The sequence below is a fragment of the Protopterus annectens genome, chromosome 8.part1 (assembly GCF_019279795.1).
Source record: "Protopterus annectens isolate FY-2018-M chromosome 8.part1, PAN1.0, whole genome shotgun sequence".
In the NCBI taxonomy this organism is placed as follows: Eukaryota; Metazoa; Chordata; order Ceratodontiformes; family Protopteridae; genus Protopterus; species Protopterus annectens.
In genome coordinates, this window is record NC_056742.1 from 538,355,701 (window position 1) to 538,380,324 (window position 24,624).

Sequence of the window (24,624 nt, forward strand, 5' to 3'; positions counted from 1 at the left end):
TTTTCCCTTTTTAGTCTTGGTACAATAAGTGAATTAACCTGTCCTGTTGTCCTGGTACAATAAGTGAATTAACTTATCGTACCCCGTCCTGTACTCTTGGTATAATAAGTGAATTAAACTGTGGTACCCTGTCCTGTAGTCTTGGCACAATAAATGAATTAACCTGTTGTACCCAGTCCTGTAGTCTTGGTACAATAAGTGAATTAACCTATGGTACCCCATTGTGTAGTCTTGCTACAAAAAGTGAATTAACCTGTGGTACCCCGTACTGTAGTCTTGGTACAATAAGTCAATTAACCTGTGGTACCCCGTCCAGTAGTCTTGGTACAATAAGTGAATTAACCTATGATACCCCATCCTGTAGTCTTGGTAGAATAAGTGAATTAATATGTGGTACCCCGTCCTGTAGTCTTGGTACAATAAGTGAATTAAGTTGTGGTACCCTGTCCTGTAGTCTTGGTACAATAAGTGAATTAACCTGTGGTACCCCGTCCTGTAATCTTGGTACAACAAGTTAATTAACCTGTGGTACCCGGTCCAGTAGTCTTAGTACAATAACTGAATTAATCTGTCATACCCTGTTCTGTAGTCTTGGTACAATAAGTGAATTAACCTATGGTACCCCATCCTGTAGTCTTGGTACAATAAGTGAATTAGCCTGTGGTACCTCATCCTGTAGTCTTGTACAATAACCTGTGGTACCCCGTGCTGTAGTCTTGGTAAATAAGTGAATTAACCTGTAGTACCCCATCCTGTAGTCTTGGTACAATAAGTGAATTAACCTGTTTTACCCCGTCTTGTAGTCTTGGCAAAATAAGTGAATTAACTGATGGTACCCGTCCCGTAGTCTTGGTACAATAAGTGAATTAAGCTATGGAACCCCATCCTGTAGTCTTGGTACAATAAGTCAATTAACCTCTGGTACCCCATCCTAAAGTCTTGGTACAATAAGTGAATTAACCTGTGGTACCCCTCCAGTAGTCTTGGTACATTAAGTGCAATACCCTGTGGAACCCCGTCCTGTAGTCTTGGTAGAGTAAGTGAATTAACCTGTGGTAACCCGTCCTGTAGTCTTGGTACAATTAGTGAATTAAAAAAACCACCAAGTCCAAACCTCAGAAATTAGTGAACCGGACCAACGAAAATGTTCCAATAAAAGCCACTTTATTCTCAAACTTCAAAATCACAGTCTTAAAGCGTGCAAAATACTCATACACTTTTTGTCGCCTCCAAAATATCGCAACTTCCTCAGAAGACAAAGTACTGTTGTTAATAGTACATTTAAATACCAAATCTGCAGGCAATTAAGGACTGGTTAATTAATTATGAAGAAAATTTTAACCATTTCCTATCACCAGTATGGATTCCTTCTGTTCCAGTCTATTTCATGCAAATCCAGTACATGCCGCCATAAATTACCAACATTAAACATAGTCATAAAAATAGTAAAAATAGTGATAACAATAATAAACACTGAATAACATTAGCAATAAAAATTCATTAGAGTCTTTAAAATCTTTAAAATCTTTAAACAGTTTTGAACAGTCAACTACCAAGGGGAAATATTAACATGCTGTCAATATTATTGTACGGCAACTTAAACCTAGTCATTCAAAATGTGGTTCATTTAAAACATCAGCTAACAATCTAATTGCTCAACCAACTGATAGCAATATACACTTAGTAGGCCTATATATTTTTCTAACTACACAGCGCAAAATCGAAACTATGCCAAAAATTATTATAAGACATTAAATATACTATAAATATTAATTTAAAATTAATATTAATAGAAACTCCTTTAAAAAGTGTGTAATAACCAAGACCTAGTCAAGTAATACTTACTACCTTTACAATATTACTAAACTATATTATTTTATTTTATTTTCAGTTAATTCTTTCCAAAACTTATAACATTAGGTTATAATATTTTATGCCTAATTTAGAATAATTTAATGAGAATAATTTAATGAGAATAGTTAGTTTATTGTAATAAATTAAGTAAATTTATTATAAGAAATTAAGTTACATTTTATTTAATATATATAACAATTATTTAAACAATAAACTAACACTACCACCTATATCTACCATTAATTATTACCTTTCCAAATTTTTTAACCTTAAAATACATTTTATTGATGTCATCTCATTTAAACCAGGTGGTTGATTGGCATTTGTTGTCAATTGCCAAATTAATTCTTTCCTCTCAAGTTTTAATGGTTCATAGGGACATCTACAATCTAATATAACTTGGTCAATTACCTTAAACTTAAAATTATGCCCTTCATTTAAGTGACAATGTCTAGCGAGGGCATTATCCAATTTGGTTCTATTGATACTGTAAATATGTTCATATATTCTCTCATGTAGTTTCCTATCCGTTTTTCCTATATAAAAAGCTAAACATTTTTCACATTTTGCCATATACACAACTTGTCGGCTACTACAATTAAATTTTTCTCCTATTTTATAAGTTTTGTTCCTTATTGTAAAAGTGTTACCTTCTTCAACATATTTACAGTAGTTACACATATTACATTTGGTCATGCCTCCGTTAAATCTTACATTGGGCTTTTTACATTGTAAAATTTCTTTAAAATTCTGGTCTCTTCTATAGACTAATTTCGGTTTATCAGGCAACAGATCCCTAAACCCATTATCTGAAGTCAGGAGGTGCCAGTTTTTATTCAAAATATTTTTGATGTCAAATGCATCCAAATTGAAGCAAGTAATAAAACTACAAGTAAAACCTGGTCCTGTTTCTCTCCTTACTACTTCTACTTGTTCAACATTATCTATTACTATTGATCCTAATATTGGGGAATAAATCCCTTCCCACCGTTTATTTTTTACTTCTGTGGCTATATTAATAATAAATTCCATCGGGTAACCCCTCTGCACAAAAAACTTCTCAAGAAGTTTACATTCATCCAGAAAATCAGTATCAACCGTAATTATCATCCTTGCCGCTCTAACGTGCTGGCCTTTTACCACTGCCTTTTACCAGTCCTTAATTGCCTGCAGATTTGGTATTTAAATGTACTATTAACAACAGTACTTTGCCTTCTGAGGAAGTTGCGATATTTTGGAGGCGACGAAAAGTGTATGAGTATTTTGCACGCTTTAAGACTGTGATTTTGAAGTTCGAGAATAAAGTGGCTGTTATTGGAACATTTTCGTTGGTCTGGTTCACAATTAGTGAATTAACTTGTGGTACCCCATCCTGTAGTCTTGGTAAAATAAGTGAATTAACCTGTGGTACGCCGTCCTGTAGTCTTCGTACAAAAAGTGAATAAACCTGTGGTACCCCGTCCTGTAATCTTGGTACAAAAAGTGAGTTAACCTGTGGTAAGCCGTTCTGTAGTCTTAGTCCAATAAGTGAATTAACCTGTGGTACCCCGTCCTGTAGCCTTGGTACAATAACTAAATTAAAACAACAAATATCGAACTCTGCTAGGAAATCCAAGGCACGTCAACCATGTAAACCATTAAAAAATTTTTTTATTGACCATTTTAGCGCTTTCATCTCTAGTATGAGACTTCATCAGAAACAAACAAATCCCATTAATGAACATTTAAATACTACTTTGAATTGTGACATCACACAATCAATCATGGATTTAAAGCTGTATATGCCCAAGCAAAAAATATTCATTAAAACACACTGATGAATGAATATATTGTATAAACAAATACATATATGAAAACAAAATATACATTATTTTATACTATGAAATTTCATACATTTTATTGCACATTTTAAACCTGTGGTACCCCATCCTGTAGCCTTTGCCCACAAATTACCACATAGGTGGCAATCCATTAAGTACGCAAGAAGTAATTAGGGACCAAGGGACCTAGGGACCTAGGGACCCAAGTTGATAGTAACCTCTCCTTTGACAATCACATTGCCAAAGTGGATAGAAAGACCTTCTATATAGCCCACCTTATCATGAAATGATTCACATCTAGATTAAGCGAGGTCATTGTGCCACTTCACACTTCCCTCATCAGGCCCATAATTGAGTACAATGCCCCATTTGGGATGTACCTTACCCGACACCTGCAGCAACTAGAAAGACCCCAAAAGTACCTCACAAAGAGGATCAAGGGACTCAAACAGATGCCATATGCTGCTCGGCTAAAGAAACTCCAGCTCTACTCAGTTGCATACCGCCTACTCAGAGGCGATCTATGCCTGACGTACAAAGCCAAGTCCAACCCGGAATTAATGGACATGCTCCACCTCAGAAAATCCAAAACCCTTAGAGCTACGCAATCCAGAGAATTGAACCTCAGCACAGAAATAAATAGGACATGCTGGAGGGACAGATTCATAACCCAGAGGCTCCCTTCACTCTGGAATAGAATCCCAGTCCATGTTAGGCAGAGCCCCTCACTGACTCTCTTCATAAGGAATATTGACGAGTGGATGAGAGATCATAGGTTTACCCCGGGGGTCACTTCTGTGTCACTGCTAGACAGAGGCACAGTAAACTAACCTTAAAAAGGGCACAGTAAACTCATTCCAACAGGTGGCGAAAGCCAAACACACTCTGGCTAGGCTTGTAAATGCCATAGGGCAGATAGCCTAGTATGAACCTATGAACCTAAGTGAATTAACCTGTGGTACCCCATCCTGTACTCTTGGTACAATAAGTAAATAACCCTGTTGTACCCCATCCTGTAGTCTTGGTACAATAAGTAAATTAACCTGTGGTACCCAGTGCTGTAATCTTGGTACAATAAGTGAAGTAACCTACGGTACCCTGTCCTGTAGTCTTGGTACAATAAGTGAATTAACCTGTGGTACCCCATCCTGTAGTCTTGGTACAATAAGTGAATTAACCTGTGGTACCCTGTCCTGTAGTCTTGGTACAATAAGTTAATTAACCTGTGGTACCCTGTCCTGTAGTCTTGGTACAATAAGTGAATTAACCTGTGGTACCCTGTCCTGTAGTCTTGGTACAATAAGTGAATTAACCTGTGGTACCCGTCCTGTAGTCTTGGTACAATAAGTGAATTAACCTGTGGTACCCCATCCTGTAGTCTTGGTACAATAAGTAAATTAACCTGTGGTACCCCATCCTATAGTCTTGGTACAATAAGTGAATTAACCTGTGGTACCCCATCCTGTAGTCTTGGTACAATAAGTGAATTAACCTGTGGTACCCCGTCCTGTAGTCTTGGTACAATAAGTGAATTAATCTATGGTACCCCGTCCTGTAGTCTTGCTACAATAAGTTAATTAACCTGTGGTACCCAGTCCTATAGTTTTGGTACAATAAGTCAATTAACCTGTGGTACCCAGTCCTGTAGTCTTGGTACAATAAGTGAATTAACTTATGGTACACCATCCTGTAGTCTTGGTACAATAAGTGAATTAACCTGTGGTACCCCGTCCTGTAGTCTTGGTACTATAAGTGAATTAACCTGTGGTACCCCGTCCTATAGTCTTCGTACAATAAGTGAATTAACCTGTGGAACCCCGTCCTGTAGTCTTGGTAGAATAAGTGAATTAACCTGTGGTAACCCGTCCCAGGTTTAAATGAGTATGCATCCATAAAATGTATTCTTAAATTAAAAGCACTAAGGAGATGAGTTTGTTTATCATATAGCATCAGTAATGGAGATATATATAAAAAATATAAAAATATATACATCTTTTTTTTTTAAAGTTACAAAATGTTAATATTACAATGGTATTTAAGTTATTAATTTTCTTTTTTATCTTAGTTTTGAATGTATTTATTTATTTAATTATTTCAGTGATTTATTTATTGGTATTGGCTTAATAAAGCTTGCTAAACACTGTTTTATAGGGCATAGCTACACATTGCTAGGAGTTCCATTGTATTTTTAGTTTTAGCTTCGTTTGTGTATTTTGACAGTACCCCATCCTGTAGTCTTGGTACAATAAGTGAATTAACCTGCGGTACCCCGTCCTGCAATCTTGGTCCAGTAACTGAATTAATCTGTGGTACCCCGTCCTGTAGTCTTGGTACAATAAGTGAATTAACCTGTGGTACCCTGTCCTGTAGTCTTGGTACAATAAGTGAATTAACCTGTGGTACCCCGTCCTGTAGTCTTGGTACAATAAGTGAATTAACCTGTGGTACCCGTCCTGTAGTCTTGGTACAATAAGTGAATTAACCTGTGGTACCCCGTCCTGTAGTCTTGGTACAATAAGTGAATTAACCTGTGGTACCCCATCCTGTAGTCTTGGTACAATAAGTGAATTAACCTGTGGTACCCTGTCCTGTAGTCTTGGTACAATAAGTGAATTAACCTGTGGTACCCCATCCTGTAGTCTTGGTACAATAAGTGAATTAACCTGTGGTACCCTGTCCTGTAGTCTTGGTACAATAAGTGAATTAACCTGTGGTACCCCATCCTGTAGTCTTGGTACAATAAGTGAATTAACCTGTGGTACCCGTCCTGTAGTCTTGGTACAATAAGTGAATTAACCTGTGGTACCCTGTCCTGTAGTCTTGGTACAATAAGTGAATTAACCTGTGGTACCCGTCCTGTAGTCTTGGTACAATAAGTGAATTAACCTGTGGTACCCGTCCTGTAGTCTTGGTACAATAAGTGAATTAACCTGTGGTACCCCATCCTGTAGTCTTGGTACAATAAGTGAATTAACCTGTGGTACCCTGTCCTGTAGTCTTGGTACAATAAGTGAATTAACCTGTGGTACCCCATCCTGTAGTCTTGGTACAATAAGTGAATTAACCTGTGGTACCCCATCCTGTAGTCTTGGTACAATAAGTGAATTAACCTGTGGTACCTCGTCCTGTAGTCTTGGTACAATAAGTGAATTAACCTGTGGTACCCCGTCCTGTAGTCTTGGTACAATAAGTGAATTAACCTGTGGTACCCGTCCTGTAGTCTTGGTACAATAAGTGAATTAACCTGTGGTACCCGTCCTGTAGTCTTGGTACAATAAGTGAATTAACCTGTGGTACCCTGTCCTGTAGTCTTGGTACAATAAGTGAATTAACCTGTGGTATCCCATCCTGTAGTCTTGGTACAATAAGTGAATTAACCTGTGGTACCCGTCCTGTAGTCTTGGTACAATAAGTGAATTAACCTGTGGTACCCGTCCTGTAGTCTTGGTACAATAAGTGAATTAACCTGTGGTACCCCATCCTGTAGTCTTGGTACAATAAATGAATTAACCTGTGGTACCCGTCCTGCAGTCTTGGTACAATAAGTGAATTAACCTGTGGTACCCCATCCTGTAGTCTTGGTACAATAAGTGAATTAACCTGTGGTACCCCGTCCTGTAGTCTTGGTACAATAAGTGAATTAACCTGTGGTACCCGTCCTGTAGTCTTGGTACAATAAGTGAATTAACCTGTGGTACCCTGTCCTGTAGTCTTGGTACAATAAGTGAATTAACCTATGGTACCCCATCCTGTAGTCTTGGTACAATAAGTGAATTAACCTGTGGTACCCAGTCCTGTAGTCTTGGTACAATAAGTGAATTAACCTGTGGTACCCAGTCCTGTAGTCTTGGTACAATAAGTGAATTAACCTATGGTACCCCATCCTGTAGTCTTGGTACAATAAGTGAATTAACCTGTGGTACCCCGTCCTGTAGTCTTGGTACAATAAGTGAATTAACCTGTGGTACCCGTCCTGTAGTCTTGGTACAATAAGTGAATTAACCTGTGGTACCCCGTCCTGTAGTCTTGGTACAATAAGTGAATTAACCTGTGGTACCCCGTCCTGTAGTCTTGGTACAATAAGTGAATTAACCTGTGGTACCCTGTCCTGTAGTCTTGGTCCAGTAAGTGAATTAACCTGTGGTACCCCATCCTGTAGTCTTGGTACAATAAGTGAATTAACCTGTGGTACCCCATCCTGTAGTCTTGGTACAATAAGTGAATTAACCTGTGGTACCCCGTCATGTAGTCTTGGTACAATAAGTGAATTAACCTGTGGTACCCTGTCCTGTAGTCTTGGTACAATAAGTGAATTAACCTGTGGTATCCCATCCTGTAGTCTTGGTACAATAAGGGAATTAACCTATAGTACCCCGTCCTGCAGTCTTGGTACAATAAGTGAATTAACCTGGGTTACTCGGTCCTGTACTCTTGGTACAATAAGTAAATTAACATGTGGTACCCCATCCTGTAGTCTTGGTACAATAAGTGAATTAACCTGTGGTACCCGTCCTGTAGTCTTGGTACAATAAGTGAATTAACCTGTGGTACCCCGTCCTGTAGTCTTGGTACAATAAGTGAATTAACCTGTGGTACCCCATCCTGTAGTCTTGGTACAATAAGTGAATTAACCTGTGGTACCCCATCCTGTAGTCTTGGTACAATAAGTGAATTAACCTGTGGTACCCCGTCCTGTAGTCTTGGTACAATAAGTGAATTAACCTGTGGTACCCCATCCTGTAGTCTTGGTACAATAAGTGAATTAACCTGTGGTACCCCATCCTGTAGTCTTGGTACAATAAGTGAATTAACCTGTGGTACCCGTCCTGTAGTCTTGGTACAATAAGTGAATTAACCTGTGGTACCCCATCCTGTAGTCTTGGTACAATAAGTGAATTAACCTGTGGTACCCCATCCTGTAGTCTTGGTACAATAAGTGAATTAACCTGTGGTACCCCGTCCTGTAGTCTTGGTACAATAAGTGAATTAACCTGTGGTACCCTGTCCTGTAGTCTTGGTACAATAAGTGAATTAACCTGTGGTACTCCATCCTGTAGTCTTGGTACAATAAGTGAATTAACCTGTGGTACCCCATCCTGTAGTCTTGGTACAATAAGTGAATTAACCTGTGGTACCCGTCCTGTAGTCTTGGTACAATAAGTGAATTAACCTGTGGTACCCAGTCCTGTAGTCTTGGTACAATAAATGAATTAACCTGTGGTACCCCATCCTGTAGTCTTGGTACAATAAATGAATTAACCTGTGGTACCCCATCCTGTAGTCTTGGTACAATAAGTGAATTAACCTGTGGTACCCCATCCTGTAGTCTTGGTACAATAAGTGAATTAACCTGTGGTACCCTGTCCTGTAGTCTTGGTGTAATAAGTGAATTAACCTGTGGTACCTCGTCCTGTAGTCTTGGTACAATAAGTGAATTAACCTGTGGTACCCCGTCCTGTAGTCTTGGTACAATAAGTGAATTAACCTGTGGTACCCCATCCTGTAGTCTTGGTACAATAAGTGAATTAACCTGTGGTACCCCGTCCTGTAGTCTTGGTACAATAATTGAATTAACCTGTGGTACCCCATCCTGTAGTCTTTGTACAATAAGTGAATTAACCTGTGGTATCCCGTCCTGTAGTCTTGGTACAATAAGTGAATTAACCTGTGGTACCCCATCCTGTAGTCTTGGTACAATAAGTGAATTAACCTGTGGTACCCCATCCTGTAGTCTTGGTATAATAAGTGAATTAACCTGTGGTACCCCGTCCTGTAGTCTTGGTACAATAAGTGAATTAACCTGTGGTACCCCTTCCTGTAGTCTTCGTACAGTAAGTGAATTAACCTGTGGCACTCCGTCCTGTAATCTTGGTGCAATAAGTGTATTAACCTGTGATACCCCATCCTGTACTTTTAGTACAATAAGCGAATTAACCTGTGGTACCCTGTCCTGTAGTCTTGGTATAATAGGTGAATTAACCAATGGTACCCCGTCCTGTAGTCTTGGTACAATAAGTGAATTAACCTATGGTACCCCGTCCTGTAGTCTTGGTACAATAAGTGAATTAACCTATGGTACCCCGTCCTGTAGTCTTGGTACAATAAGTGAATTAACCTGTGGTACCCCATCCTGTAGTCTTGGTACAATAAGTGAATTAACCTATGGTACCCCGTCCTGTAGTTTTGGTACAGTAAGTGACTTAACCTATGGTACCCCATCCTGTTGTCTTGGTACAGTAAGTGAATTAACCTATGGTGCCCCGTCCCGTAGTCTTTGTAAGATGTGGGAATGGTAATGGCCAGAGAAAACTATCCTAATACCTGTCCGTCCTTTCCCAGTGTTTTCCGAGAAACAGTGCTGCATAGGTGATGGGGTATCATGCCAAGGTGTTAAGTGTAATAGAAGGACAAAAATATCTATCAATAAGGAAAAGAGTTTGTGAGGAAGAAGGTTTTACATCTTATTCTCCAAAATACCAGAGGTGGTTTATGGCCGACAAAATATTCTTGTTCAATATGTGTATCGAGAGGAGTATTTTTAAGTTTGGGTGGTTATGTTTTCAGACCATACCCGTTTAAAAATAAATTTCCAAGTGGTGAACAGAGAGTTAGAAATTCATTACTTTTTTTTCCTAATGAAGGCTCAATTTCATAAATAGCTAAAGGTAATTCCACTTGCTTGACTTGACCAGATGTCAAAAGTGTCAGCTAAGAATTACAGCAAACATGAAAGGGCGTTTAGGGAAATTATAGCTAATTATTTCTATGTCTGTCAAATTAAGGAGTGGGATAATAAGAGGATTACAGATTTGGAAGTTAAATTACAACCTTAACTCCTAGTGACTAAGTGGAGCTGAATAGGACAAAGGAAGAAGTACTGAATTATGCTGAAAAGACGAGTTTCCAAAGAACTGCACTGAAAGGGCTGTGTTCTGTGAACATACCTAAAGCTTTAAAATTACCTGTGGTCAGGCTGATGCGCCAAAATGGAAAAACACAATGCTTAAAATAAAGTAAGGGAAACCAGGAGAAACAATAAATTCTATAGAATGTATTCTTCAGAAAAAAATCTTTATTGAATCTTAGCATTATTTCCATATCAACAAAACATCGACAATCTGTGCGCATGCATGCATATAACATTGTTACATCTCCTAAACTTGTATTATGATAGGTATTAATTCCAAATCTATTTATAACTTATGATTAGAAAATCTCTGTAAGAATAAACAAAACAAAATAATATCATAAAATAGAAAAAAAAAATAACTGCCATATTACCTATTTGAAACTATTAACGTATAGAAAAGCAGTGGTATCAGGTCAGAAACTCATTTTTTCTTGCAATTTTTTTCTCCAATTCCTATTGGTACACACACTTCTCAATTAACATTAAAATATAATAATAATGAACAGATGCCAAAATCTAGTTTGTCCATTTTAAGCCATTTGCTTGCTGCTCGTACATATCTTTGTCCTCAAGACTTTCTTCCACTATCTCTATAGACATCATTTCTATTCTCCAGCCTTTCCTTCCTTTTATTACCCAAAGTCGTACTGAGTATATCCTTCTGACACTGTATCATTCCTTCATGACATACTCTTTGTGTGACATGGTGCCATAACTCTAAGCTTGGTTCCAATGTATTTCCTCTTTATTTGTACATTATTACCCCCATATGGCATCATAGGGTTATTGTGTAGTAAATATAACAGTTTAATTTGTGTAGCTGCATAATATTCTTTCCAGTCCAGAAGACTCAGCTCACCTTGTTTTTTTGGGAATATCGGAAGTATGATTTCATTCCATTCCCTTAAACACATGCTATCTTTCCATCCTCAAAAATCCTTTTTACTTCCTTATTAATTTTTGTCCAAATATTTTCCTTTTGCTTATAAAAATATGACATAGATAAAGTCTCCCTAACTCTAACTTCAGGACGTTTTGTGGGGTTTAACTTATCTTGCAAGACATGCTTACTACACAAACTTCAGTTTCTCTCTAAGGTTTCAGAAATTGTATGTGGTGTAGCTGTTATGGATGTTTTTCGTCTCCCATTGCTGCAGTCCTTACAGGGCTAGTCATCGCGCTCGAGACTGGCGTCAGGCTACGTACAGTACAATGCACATGACGACATGCCATAACCTCAGTCTTTCTTCTTATGTGCGGGTCCTGAGTAGAAGCAGCATTTGTGTATGCCATCCGCCGCTCGGTTTCGAATTGTCGAGTTTTCAGGAGGAGACCAAGTTAGCTTTAGTACCCGTTGGGGACACTTTTGTCTTTCACTTTTTTAACAAGAGTTTAACAGTAGTACGGTTAGCGGTTGACTGTGCTAGGCTGGCTGGTGTTAACGCTGTTAATATATAACAATTCTCCCACCTGACTCGACTGGTTCTTCTAAGAAGAAAAGAAAATGTGGTGTGTCCAAACAGGATGGCGCGTCCTCCGGACGGCCCGGTTCTGTAATACCACTGGGCTACTTCATGGCTCCTTCTGAAGGTTTACCCATGAGGTCATGGAGGGCCAGGATTATTCTGATTCTAGTAAAAGACTAAGAGAATATGTTGTTCAGGATATGTTTTCTGAGGCTGCCCTTAACCCAGATTCTCTGCCTCCTGCCCCTTATAGGAGAGTCAGGGCTGATCCCAGAACTATTACTCAAGGCCCCAAGGGTTTTTATTCTCTCTTTTTAGTGCCAAAAAAAGGAAATACTTTGAGACCAATTCTTGTCCATTCATTCTACCTTCCTTCTGGAAATTCCAATTCAAGATGTTAACACTGCAACAACAGCTGTTACCTATGCTGCAAAGATCACTGGATGGTGACTCTGGATCTCAAACCTGCTCAGTAATAGCTTTTCTTCAGGCTAACAACAGGAATTCAAATTTATATCCTTCTGGACGACTTGTTGATTCTGGCTCCAAGGGCACTGAACTTCTTCAACATCTACGAAATAAAGTCAGTCTATACCCTCACAAAGAGATGTGTTTTTTCTGGGTGTGAAACTGAATACAGCTGCTCAGATGGCATTTCTACCCGACAAACAAAGGAATCTTCACCTATACTTCCAACAGCTATCAGTAATGTCCAGGCTGACTGCAAGGACTTCTACCTGCATTCAGAGAGAATTTCTGGAGTGGGGCCAGTAGTCACCTAAACAAGGGGGCTCTCTGTGACCCAACCAGAGGCAAGTCAGTCATTCTTGCAGACAAGCAATGTTGTTGTGGAAACTGCTCTTTTGAACGCACATCACTCTTGAAGCATAGTTTCTGCCAGGAGTAACCCCAAAATGAGGGAAAAAGTTTTGCATTTCATTCTAGGAGACTCTGGCCACTTCTACTGCTTTTGGTTGGCGGCGGTCATTGTACTGGCACGTATCAATGCGTACGTCTCCGGCGCTCATGACCCGACGCCGTTCTTTCTATTCCTTGATATTCGGTATGGTGACAGCAGAATACCCATATGTTTTCTTATCACTGTTTTTTTTCACTTTATAACCAACTTCACATGCTTTTTCTACAATTTCAAAAAGCTCCTGATACATTGCAAAGAATATGTTTTCAGTCGTGGGTAATAACGCAAGCACTTTATCTCAAATGTTTATCACCTGTTTGAATACACAAAGGCAAACATTTCTGTTACAGGTTTTCTGTTGTGTCTCCTGTGTTGTCCCCACATGCTCTCTTACAATAGGCATTATGGTTATTAACTGGTTCTGCAGGGCTTAAGATGCCCTAGCATACATTTAAAGCAGGTGTTTTCTTCCACTCATGTTTCTTTGACTATATCTAGCAAGTCTAAAGATGTGTGCCATGTAACAGCTCAGATGATATACATCTGGTTGAGACCTGTAGCACTTATCTTCCAGCAAAGAAAAGATATAGAAACATCCGGTCCTACTTTTTTTCGTCCACTTCTACAGTTGTTTGTAACATCAAGTTTATAGTTTTATTAAAGTGATTATTTCAGCCATATGTTTGAGGGGGGATACACAGATTCCATTAATTGTTTCATTTTAAGAAATCTACAGTGTTCATGCAATACTGTGCACATAAATGAAGTGCTCATCAATAAGATGGTATTCCTACCCTAGGAAGAAAACAGTTTTTGCATTAACTCTTCATAAGGAAACTGCATCAGAAAATGTTGTTGCATAATCAGTAATTACTGGAATATATCAATGGCCATAACCAAGTTTAGGAGTGCATTCAAAAGGGACATCAACAATGGATTAGGATATCAAAGGGTTCTTAGGGTTGGGTGCTGCCCTTTGGCTCTCTAGGTAAGCTACACAACATTTCACTAAGTCCTTCACAATTCTAACAGTGAAATCTAGCTAGCCCCTCCCTCAGACTTTTGTCTAATGCAGCCTAATGACCCCTAAGTGCTAACTTCATTACAGTTGCTCTAGAAGGCCTTAGAACTAATAACTGGCTCAGTATCAGTTTTGTGTGTCTTCAGGAACTCTGTAGAGCACATCATTTCTTATTTCAAAGTGTGGGCAGGAAGTGGATTGTTCATCAGTATTCTAAAGTTAAATGGAGGTTGTTAACTCCTGCCTATAAATACGAGTACCGTTTTTCTTCGTTCATCTAGTTTATTCTCTAAAATTCCTAACTCATGAAAATAATTTTGCTCCACAAGGGTTGCTAGTAGTATCCATATATGCATAAATACAAATATATATCTATATGGGGTTGTTTTTTTAAGCAAATGGAACACAAGATACGTGTGTGTTTGGTTGGCACCATCTGGTCAACAGAAACAGATGGTTAACATATGTGCAATATCAACAATCTTCAACTAGGTGATTATGACCTTTCTCTGGGGATTGTGTGATCTCAGAGTTAGTATATATAATTAGCAAGGGGGGTGTAGGGAGGCTTGCTTTTGGTTTCACCTCCTTCAAAGTTAATCCTCGGAGCATGCACAGTAACTATCAATCTTCTGTTTTTTGACATTTTGACATTGACATTATAGACATTGATGTTGTGTCCGTTCAGAGTAGTGTACTACACGCATATAAATATATGTATTACTGGCTTTCTGTACCCAGTCCTCCTTCTGCTTCTGTCTCTTTGCTTTTGTGCAGCAGAGAGATGTTTCCGACTCTATTAAGGTTCCATTTTGATTTTATTTCAGTATGAACCAATAATGAGCACGACTGTCTAACTTTTGCCAAAGCCAAATGGCTCCCAGTATATTTGAGAGCCAACCTCCTACTAGGATCAGTAATTCATAAAGCCCTTTCTCCTGAGACATCGCCCCCTCTCAGTCATGCACTTTTCACAAAAAAAAACCATATATAATCCCAAGGATATCTCTCAATCTCATCACACCCAACTAATTCCAAAATGTAAGCTTTACTGCGGTGGCCATGCATTCTCCAGCCTAGCACCTAAACTATGGGATGCCATTCCTCTTTCAATATGAGATGCCCAAAAATACTCTGATTTCAGACAACAGCTCAAGGAATACCTCTTCACTCAAAAAAGTGCAGCTGCACTCATTCAGGTCTCATTACATGAATTTTGCAGCTCTCTTGCACACCCCTTTATTCCTATTCAACCCTTGTTAATTTCATGTTGCAACCCCTTTACTTGTTGCCTGTCATTCATCTCTTTGCAACTCTCACACTTTTCCTTTCTACTCTCCTTCTATTTGCATGCCTCTTTCACCTTTTCTCTGTCTTCTCCCCATGGTATCCTTTCTTGCAACTGTTCTCACTTGCCAATTCTAATGTCTTCCTACCTCTCTATATAATAAAATGCTGCTATCGATCCCTGTAGCTTAAGCCATCCAGTCATTATGGCTACATCTTATCCATAAAGCTCTGCTAAGCATAATTCATAGATTCATAGGTTCAAAGGAGGTTACTAGGCTACCTTCCCTAGAGCCCTTACAAGCCTAGCCATGTTAATCGTGAGTTACCTCAATTATCCTTTGTTAGCTGGACATAATCTACAGAACAAGTATATGGTAAACACAGACTACCCCTGTCCATGAGGGACATGGGTGCCACCCCTGGGATGAATTTACAGTCTCCCATCCATTTGTCCAGGTTGCACTTGAATAGGGTCAGTTAGGAGCTCTGCTTCATGTGAATTGGGAGTTTATTCCAGAGCAGCAGCAGTCTCTGGGAGATATATATCTCTCTCTCCAGCATGTTCTGTTAATGTTTCGGGCTAGGATAAGATCCCTAGAGTGAGTGACTCTTGTGCCATTTGACTTGTAGATGTACAGCATATCTATCAGGGCAGGGTCTGAGACTACCCTGTAGGCCAGGCATAAGTCACCTCTCAGCAGCCCATGTGATACAGAGTACAGTGACAGGGCTTTCAGTCAATCCACATAAGTCATGGTTTGGAGGACCTTTATTTTCTTGGTGAGAAACCGTTGTGATCTTCCAAGCTGCTGTAAGTGTCTGGTAAGGTACATGCAGAAGGGAGCATTGTACTCTATTAATGGTCTGATGAAGGTTGAGTACAGTGGAGTTATAACATCCTTAGACTGGGATGTGATGCCCTTATTTATGAAATGTGGAACATAGAAGGCTTTCCTTACCGCTATGGAAACTTGGTGGTCGAAGTTCAGATTGCTATCTACCTATGTTCTCAGATCTCATACCACTGGGTTTGACCTTAGGGGGGATGCTGTCAATGCTGTAATTAGCAGGAAATGATGCATTCTCATAGGGGATAATAATGCTATTTTTGTTCTTGCCAACACAGACAATGTACTGTAACTTGACTATTTACTAATATTGTATTCTTTGTCACTGCTAGTGCTTGGAGCTTTTCTCCCCGGGCCTCTACTGAAAATGGACATATATCCAGTTAGACTAGCCCTGTCAACAAATGTAAAATAAATAAATAAATGCACTTCTTGGCATTTAGTTTTAGACCATTGGCTTTAGCACCAATCATTTGTCTGGTTTATCTTTGCATGTTTGAAAGTCAAATGGTCATACATGCACATCCACGAACCAGATATGCGAATTCCATAATGCCAAAATCCCGAAATGTCATAAAATAATCGGATTTTGACATTTCCAAACACACCACCGCTGAAACAAGTGCTACCATGGGTCAAAAAGGGGGTGATATTTCATAATTCGGTGCTTTGGATTTCGCGATTTTGGAATTTTGTGTTTACAGTTCGCGGCAGCGGGTTCGAAGATTTGACCTTCGAACATGTAAAGGTAAACCGTTAACATCATTGGGTGATTCAATGATTGCACACAATTTGCAATCATCAGCAAAATGTATAAGCCAAAGCCTTTCTACTTTAGCCTGGACTTCCAAGAAATAGATTCCAAACAGTAAACGGCCCAGCACAGATCCTTGTGATACGCCACTGGGGATGGATCTACTGGTAGAGGTGGAGTCACCAACTTTGACAGTATCTGTTCTGTCGGTGAGCCAATTGACTACTCATCTAGTGACATAAGGGTTAATCCCCAGCTGGGAGAGTTTCTCAATGATACCTGAGTGGAGGACTATGTCAAAAACCTTGGTTAGGTCAAGACAGGCAGTATGCAATGTCTTACCTTCATCCAGGGCAATGGTGATTTTCTCGAAGAGGTCTATAGGTTTAATAAGCATGATCTACCCTTAATGAAGCTAAACTGTGTTGGGTCTGGTGTTTGAAGGTTGCCCATGTCCTTGTTGATATGGTCCATGATGATTCTTGCCATGGCCTTGCAGATGAGGCTGGTTAAATTTATAGGTCTATAGCTCCCATGGTCGGCTGATGGCCTGCCCCTTTCTGCAAAGGGATTACTGTTGCTGTTCTACACTCTACTGAACAAGGCCAGTTTTCAGGCTATGGTTAAAGAGAATGCCAACTGGATCTGCTAGGTCCTGTTTTAGATTGCTTAATAAACAACCTGGGATGTTATCTGGTCCCACTGAGGCCATGCTTTTGGCATTGGAGTGCACAGATATGACCTGATCTCTAGAGATAATAGGCAGAGGACTGGTGTCAGGTATGCTTTTGGTATGACTGGTGGGGATAGGAGGGTAAAGTTTGTGCCGAATCTGTCAGCTAGCAGGTTGGCAATTTCCTCAGGTATTGTATATGAGTGGTACCATCTACTACCAGTTCAGCTCACAGTTGGACATTCAATTTCATGTGTAGTTAAAGAATACCTTATGATTCTCCTTAGCTAGGGATGCTATTTTACCTGTGTAATTAGCTTTAGAGGACTGTACAAGATTTCTGATTTTCAAGCTGTGGAGAGAATTCTTCCTCTGCTGAGTCAGTTCCCTCTTGTTCTTAGACATCAGTTTCTTCCTTTTGTTATACAATCTGTTGATACTTGAGGTCCACCAGGCTGGCTTGTTTTTTGGGAGGACCTAATTTTAATCTGGTCAGGTACAACCAAGTCTATACAGTTGCTTAAGTGTTTATACAGTGCATTTGTTTAAACCTCTGCATAATTTGTTTAAACCTCTGCATAGGAGTCATTGTTGTCTGTGATTGCAGGGATATAAAACTTTTTATACCACCACTTAGTAGGCTGTAGTTTGCTTTGGAAAAGTTTTTTAGTTTTTTTTTTGCTCCTGTCATGATGCCAGGCTCAATAGTTAGTTTGAACAAGACTGATTTATAGTCTGACCTTACCAAGGAAGTCATCACACAAGGGAGCGGAGTGCAGTGACTGCCATGTTGGTGAGTACTATATCTAGGACATTTGAGCCCCTTGTGGGGGTGCATACTATCTGTTCCAAAGCATTTGGAATCTCTGAGCAAGCATGTTTATGCTCATGTATGTCACCCAGTCGATGGAAGGATAGTTGAAATCTCCCATGACTAAGGTGTTGGGCTGTATGGCAAGTGACTCCATTAAGTCCAGGTAGGTGGTGTGCTTTTCTTGGTTCACGGGGGGGGAGACCTTTAGCTAGCAATGATGTGGTAGGGTATTTTGCCTATAGTTAATTGGACATGGAGTAGTTTGAGAGAGTCGTACTGTTTGACCAATCTGGAAGTGTACTTGGCTTTAATGACAATGGATACACTTCCACCTTTGGTTGTTACATGTTCATTTTGAGGTCTGAATGTGTGGAAGGCATTGTAGCCTTTCACAGCAATTCCATTTTATTATCCAGTCATCGTTAACTGCTTCTTGAACTAAATTTTGTAGCATATTCTTGCACACCTGTAAATATGTGCATATATTTGTTTTTTGGCATAGCCTTGTTTCTGTAAATATGTTTTGTTCATTTCTTATGTGATCCTATTTTCCGGGACTGTGCCTGCAAATGGTCCATTGAGATCAGTGCACTACCCCAGCAAACAAATACAAATAAATATATAAATGAAATGTTCCCATCTTTTCCTCAGTTTCTTCACCGATATCCCTTAGCAAGCCTTTATCTATGGATCCCTCCCTTATCACTCTGGCAGTTTCCGGACTGGAGTTTGTTTGTTTGTTTTTTTTCCTGTCAGTCTCTTCTTTAATGTCTCTGGTTACTTTAAGTACAGAAATCTTTTGTAGAAACTTAGTATCAGAATTATATCTAAACTTTCAACCCAGAAGCAAAAACACATGTGATATTCACAGCCCTCCACACCACATACCATGCATAGTCCACAAACCTGTGCCTCACAGCCACTAAGGCTTCATATTAGTCACAGGAGACTCCATTGTGAGACACACAGATGTGCCTCTCACCAGGCTGGATAAGGAGAAAGTCACAGTTAGTTTCTGTCAGGTGCCAGAATCCACCATATCACATATGCACTCAAGTCTCTCAACAACAGGTAGTGTTATGACTTTGTCATAGTCCATATTGGCATGAATTACTTCAGATGTACATCTCTGGGACTATTTGAAGACAGACATGATTAAGCTTGCTGATTATGTGTCCAAGGCAGGTATATCCCTAGCCTTAAGCAGCATTCTGCCATCACCCAGAATGATGCCTCAATACAAACAGAAAATTATTGACTTTAACAATTGGCTTAGTTTCTGGTGTCATTCCAGGGGGATCCAGTACCTGACAGCTTGGGAAGATATGATCGCCAGACCATGATGCTTTGCCAGAGGTGGCCTGCATCTGTCTCACCTGGGCTTCAGGCTTCTGGCAAAGGCTCTTGTTTTCCCTATAGTGCCTTTCCTAGGAAAAGTGATGAAGTTAAAACTACCAACATAAAAATTTCAACAAAACACAAATTAAAGGTCATGCTGTTTACCTCTAGGAGTCTAAACAGGAAACTGCACTCATTGCAAGCATTCCTTAACCCTGGAAAATGCTGACATCTGTGCAGTCACAGAAACCTGGTTCAAAGCTGCAGAGAGCATCCCAGCCTTACTTGGTTAGTCATCCTATCATACATTCAGACCCCAAACTATGGGCAGTAAACCCAAAGGAGGTGGAGTTTCACTATACATTAAAAATATACACACCTCCAGGCTGGTCAAACAGTATGATACACAGTAGACACTCCAGGTGCAGTTAACCATTGACAAGACCCCTATTCAAATCATAGCTAGCTACCGGCCCCCAAATCTGACTCAAGATGCCCAATCCGCCTATTTGGACCTGTTTGAATCTATCAAGATTCAACCCTTTACCCTAATCCTGGGTGACTTTAACTTCTCAAACATAGACTGGAAGAACTACTCATGCTAGAACACAAATGCCCAGAGATTCCTTGATTTTGTCATTGCAAATGCCTTGGAACACCTAGCCGATACCCCCACAGGAGGTAATAATATCTTGGACTTGGTATTAACCAACATGAGTGACCACTGCAGCATCCCTATAGTATCATCCTCCCTGGTAAGATCTGACCACAAAGCGGTCACTTTTGGAGTCACCATCTCCCCCAACCCCCCTCTAGCTAGGATCAGACATAAAAAAATTCTCCAAAGCTGATTACAGCCTCCTGAGGGATGGTATAAACAGCTTCACAGCCCCCTCCCCCTCTGTAGGAACTGGCACCAATATCCAAAACTACACCAAAGCACTATACCAGCATTTATATAGATGCATGGAATCAGGAATAACCGACAGGACTAAATCATCCTCCACAAGGAAGAGTAAACCTGTCTAGTAGACATCTGAAATAAATAAACTCTATAACAAAAGGAAAAAATAGCTGTCCAAGACCAAGAAGGAGCAGGCGCCCAATTGGAAGCAATGTCTCCTTCACTTGAACAAGCAAATAAGAGCACTAGTGAAATCCTCCAAAGCAAACTTCAAGTCCAAATTGGCCAGATCTCCTACAGACAATCATAAGGCCTTCTTCATATATGTCTGCAAACTCAAAGGAAGCATCCAGATCTGTTCAGAACTGGTGGTCAAGGACACCACATATACAAATTCTGTAGATATAGCAAACTTGCTGGCTGACAGATTCAGCAAAAACCTTACCCCTCTGCCCCCCATCAGTAAATCAGGGCATACCCAGTACCTGCCCCCTTCCCCTTATATCTAGGGAACATGTCATCACTGCTCTCTCAAAGGCAAAAAAATACAGCCTCCATGGGACCCGTGCATCCTACATGAACTCAGGCAGGAACTTGCAGCACCATTAGGCACCTTATTCAACCAAAGCCTGAGTACTGGCTTCATCTCAGCTGAGTGAAGGACAGCCACTGTCATCCCTTTACACAAAGGTGGAGCATCCACCAATCTGGGAAATTATAAACCTATCAGCCTAACTAGCCTGATCTGCAAGGCCATGGAATGGATTATCATGGACCTCATTGGCAATCTCCAAACACTTGATCCCACACAGTTTAGCTTTGTCAAGGGGAGGTCATGTCAGCTAAATTTGGTTGACTTCTTTGAGACAGTCTCCAAAGCCATGGACGAGGGGAAAACGGTGCACACCACCTACCTTGACCTGGTCAAAGCCTTTGACACTATTCCCCACAAGGGCATAATAGATGAACTCTCAAAACTATGCATCAATCCATATGTTACTAGATGAGTAGCAAACTGGCTCACTGATAGAACTCATGTAGTCAAAATAGGGGAAGCCACCTCAAGCAGTAGACCCATAACAAGCAGCATACCCCAGGGTTTGATCTTGGGGCCTCTGTTATTTGGGATATACTTTTCTGAGGTGCAGGCCAAAACCAGTGGCCTATGGCTGACCAACTTTGCAGATGACTGCAAGCTGGGTGCTGTCATAAATTCCCCTATTGATGTGGACATCCTCCAAGAGGGTCTCACTCAGACAAATGACTGGTGCCAGAAATATGGGCTCAAGCTGAATACTAAAAAATGCATCATCATCCCCTTTGGGGAGAGTGACGTCCCCACAAATTATCACATTAATGTCCTAAGCACGCAATCAGTCATGAGGGATTTGGGTACTCAGGTTGATAGCAACCTGACTTTTGACCACCATGTTGCTTCCATTCTACGGAATGCCTTCTACATGGCCCACCTCATAAGTCAGGGTATTTCATCCAGGGACAAGGAGGTCATAACATCCCTGTATTCTTCCCTTATAAGGCCCATTATTGAGTACAACGCCCCTTTCAGCATGTACCTCGCAAAGCACATGCAGTAGCTGGACAGGCCACAGATGCTCCTCACCAGGAGAATCCAGGGCCTCAAACATCTACCTTACACAGATAGGCTAAAAGCCTTATCCCTCTACTCAGTTTGATACAGACTCCTCAGACCTCTGTCTGGCATACAAGGTGATCATGGACCCCACCTTGATGGGACTGCTGCATATCCGCAAGTCAAGCTCCACTCAAGTAACCTGCATGCGTGGCTTCAACCTGGTCTGTAACATCAACAAGATTTGTTGGCGGGACAGATTTGTGTCCCAGAGACTCACCCACCTATGGAATAGACTCCCTCTCCACATCAAGCAGAGTAGCCCTGTTTAAGCGCAACCTGGATAACTGGACGGGAAACAGAAAATATACCACTGTGATTCCACCTGTGTCCTTGCTGGACAGGGGCATCGGGTGCTGATTTGTCTAAACAAGGGCTAAACTCTTGGCTAGGCTTATAAGGGCCTCAGGGCCAATAGCCTAGTAACTTTCTATGATCCTATGATCCTATGATCCAGAGCCAGATTCTAGCTCTGTTTGTGTCTTCTGGTCCTATACATTTTTTGTTGTTGTTTTTTTTTTATGCTGAGACTAGATACTTCTGGCACTATATTAGACTGAATCATTCCCCATATCTTTGAATTGGAGAAAGTCTTGGCCACTTATCACATTATATGCTGAGTTAAACACTGGAGCTACTGGGTGTAGTACTTTGCCTAAAAGAGTCTGTATTTCTACCTGCGTTACAGAGCATTCTGTGTTGAGGGTCTATATTAGAACGTCAACAGGGCGTCTGGGAAAAAAATCACTGTTCTGGCCATTCCAGATTTAGTGCTTTCGCTTAAGATGTGTCAACATAAGGGCGTTCGCTCTTTTGCAGTGTCGACGTTCTAATATAGACCCCCTGTGTTGACTAAAGGTACATATATTACTTCACTTTTTTATATACTATTTGCTTTATACTTACAAACATGTTGGCTCTGCGTAGTGTAATCATGCTGACTGAGTCCAACGACCCTTGCATTTATTTTCCTTCTAACAATTTGACATGCTTAGCAACAGCAAAGTGATGGAAAGCAGATTCTGCAGTTCTACAGTTCTAGTATTTAAAACTTCAGGATTACACATTCCATAGGCCTGATTTTTATTACAGTTTATTGCTTATCATTAACAATTTTTACAGACATAGTACTGTTATTGCTAATGCAAAGTATTTTGATATATGCCCTTTTCTAGAACTTTTAAAATTAACCAATTGAAATTGTAACATTTTTGTCTTATTTGCAAGTTAAGGGACACTTAAAACTTTATTATTAATTTTTGGTGCATGTCTGACTTAGGGTTTGAAATTTCAGTTAACAGTAAGCAGTGACATTAAAGACAAGCAGGTAGGTGCGAGTGTGAATGGGCATGCCTTTGTTGAAGGTTGGGTGTTGGGCTGGCAACTCAGCACCGTAAAATCCACTGCCAATCATGAGTGGACCAGAGTTCCGCTGTGGCGACCCCTAACCGGGAAAAGCCGAAAGAAGACCTATTCTACTAAAACAAATACTTGTTCAGAAAACTTTAAATCACTTTGGAATAACAACTATCTTATTCTAACAGAAAGTGTCTCTAAACTTTTTTACATCAGGATTTCTAAAATGTTACTTACGTAATTCAATGGTTTTAAAAATACATTACATCATCCATTCGTAACCTTTCTGCTCTGTCCATACAGAACTTCTAGTTGTGAAACTTAAGGGGATTCACTTCAGGTGAAGCCCGGGCCTTGTCAGCATTTCTTGTTTCTATTTCTGGTAGCTGTGTGCATTCACATCTTCAAGTCCAGTCATTCCACAGATGGTCTGGCTCACTCAGATTGAGGTCAGTTCCCTCTAGCTACATACCTTTTGAAGGCCACCAGATAGGACTCCATGTCATCTTCTATGTCCAGTTTCTTCAGAGGTTTGCTGGTATTTGGGATTCCCAGTGAGTTAGGAGGCTGGATTGTTATTGTGGAACTCTGCTGCAGACTGACCACATGCTGCTTAGCCCACGTTTGAAGACCACATAGGCATCAGCCATCACCTGCATTTTTTTTCCATGAAATCTGACTGAAGACCACAAGTAGGCATGGCCAAGACCCCAAGCATTGTTAACTTTTATCAGAAACCATCTACCACCAAATAAAAGGCCAGTTTTTCTTGAATAGTGGTAGTGTTATGGAAAGCTTTTTTTTTCCTAAGGTAAGGTGTAGGGTTAGGGATGGGTTTAACATGCATTAGAGAGGTGGTGTAGAGAGCTCATCAGTCTCCATGTTGTAATATGGTCCAATTTTTGCTGAGTGCCAAGTCACCACAGTTTCTTTGTGTGTGTGTGTGTGTGTGTGTGTGTGTGTGTGTGTGTGTGTGTGTGTGTGTGTGTGTGTGTGTGTTTGTTTA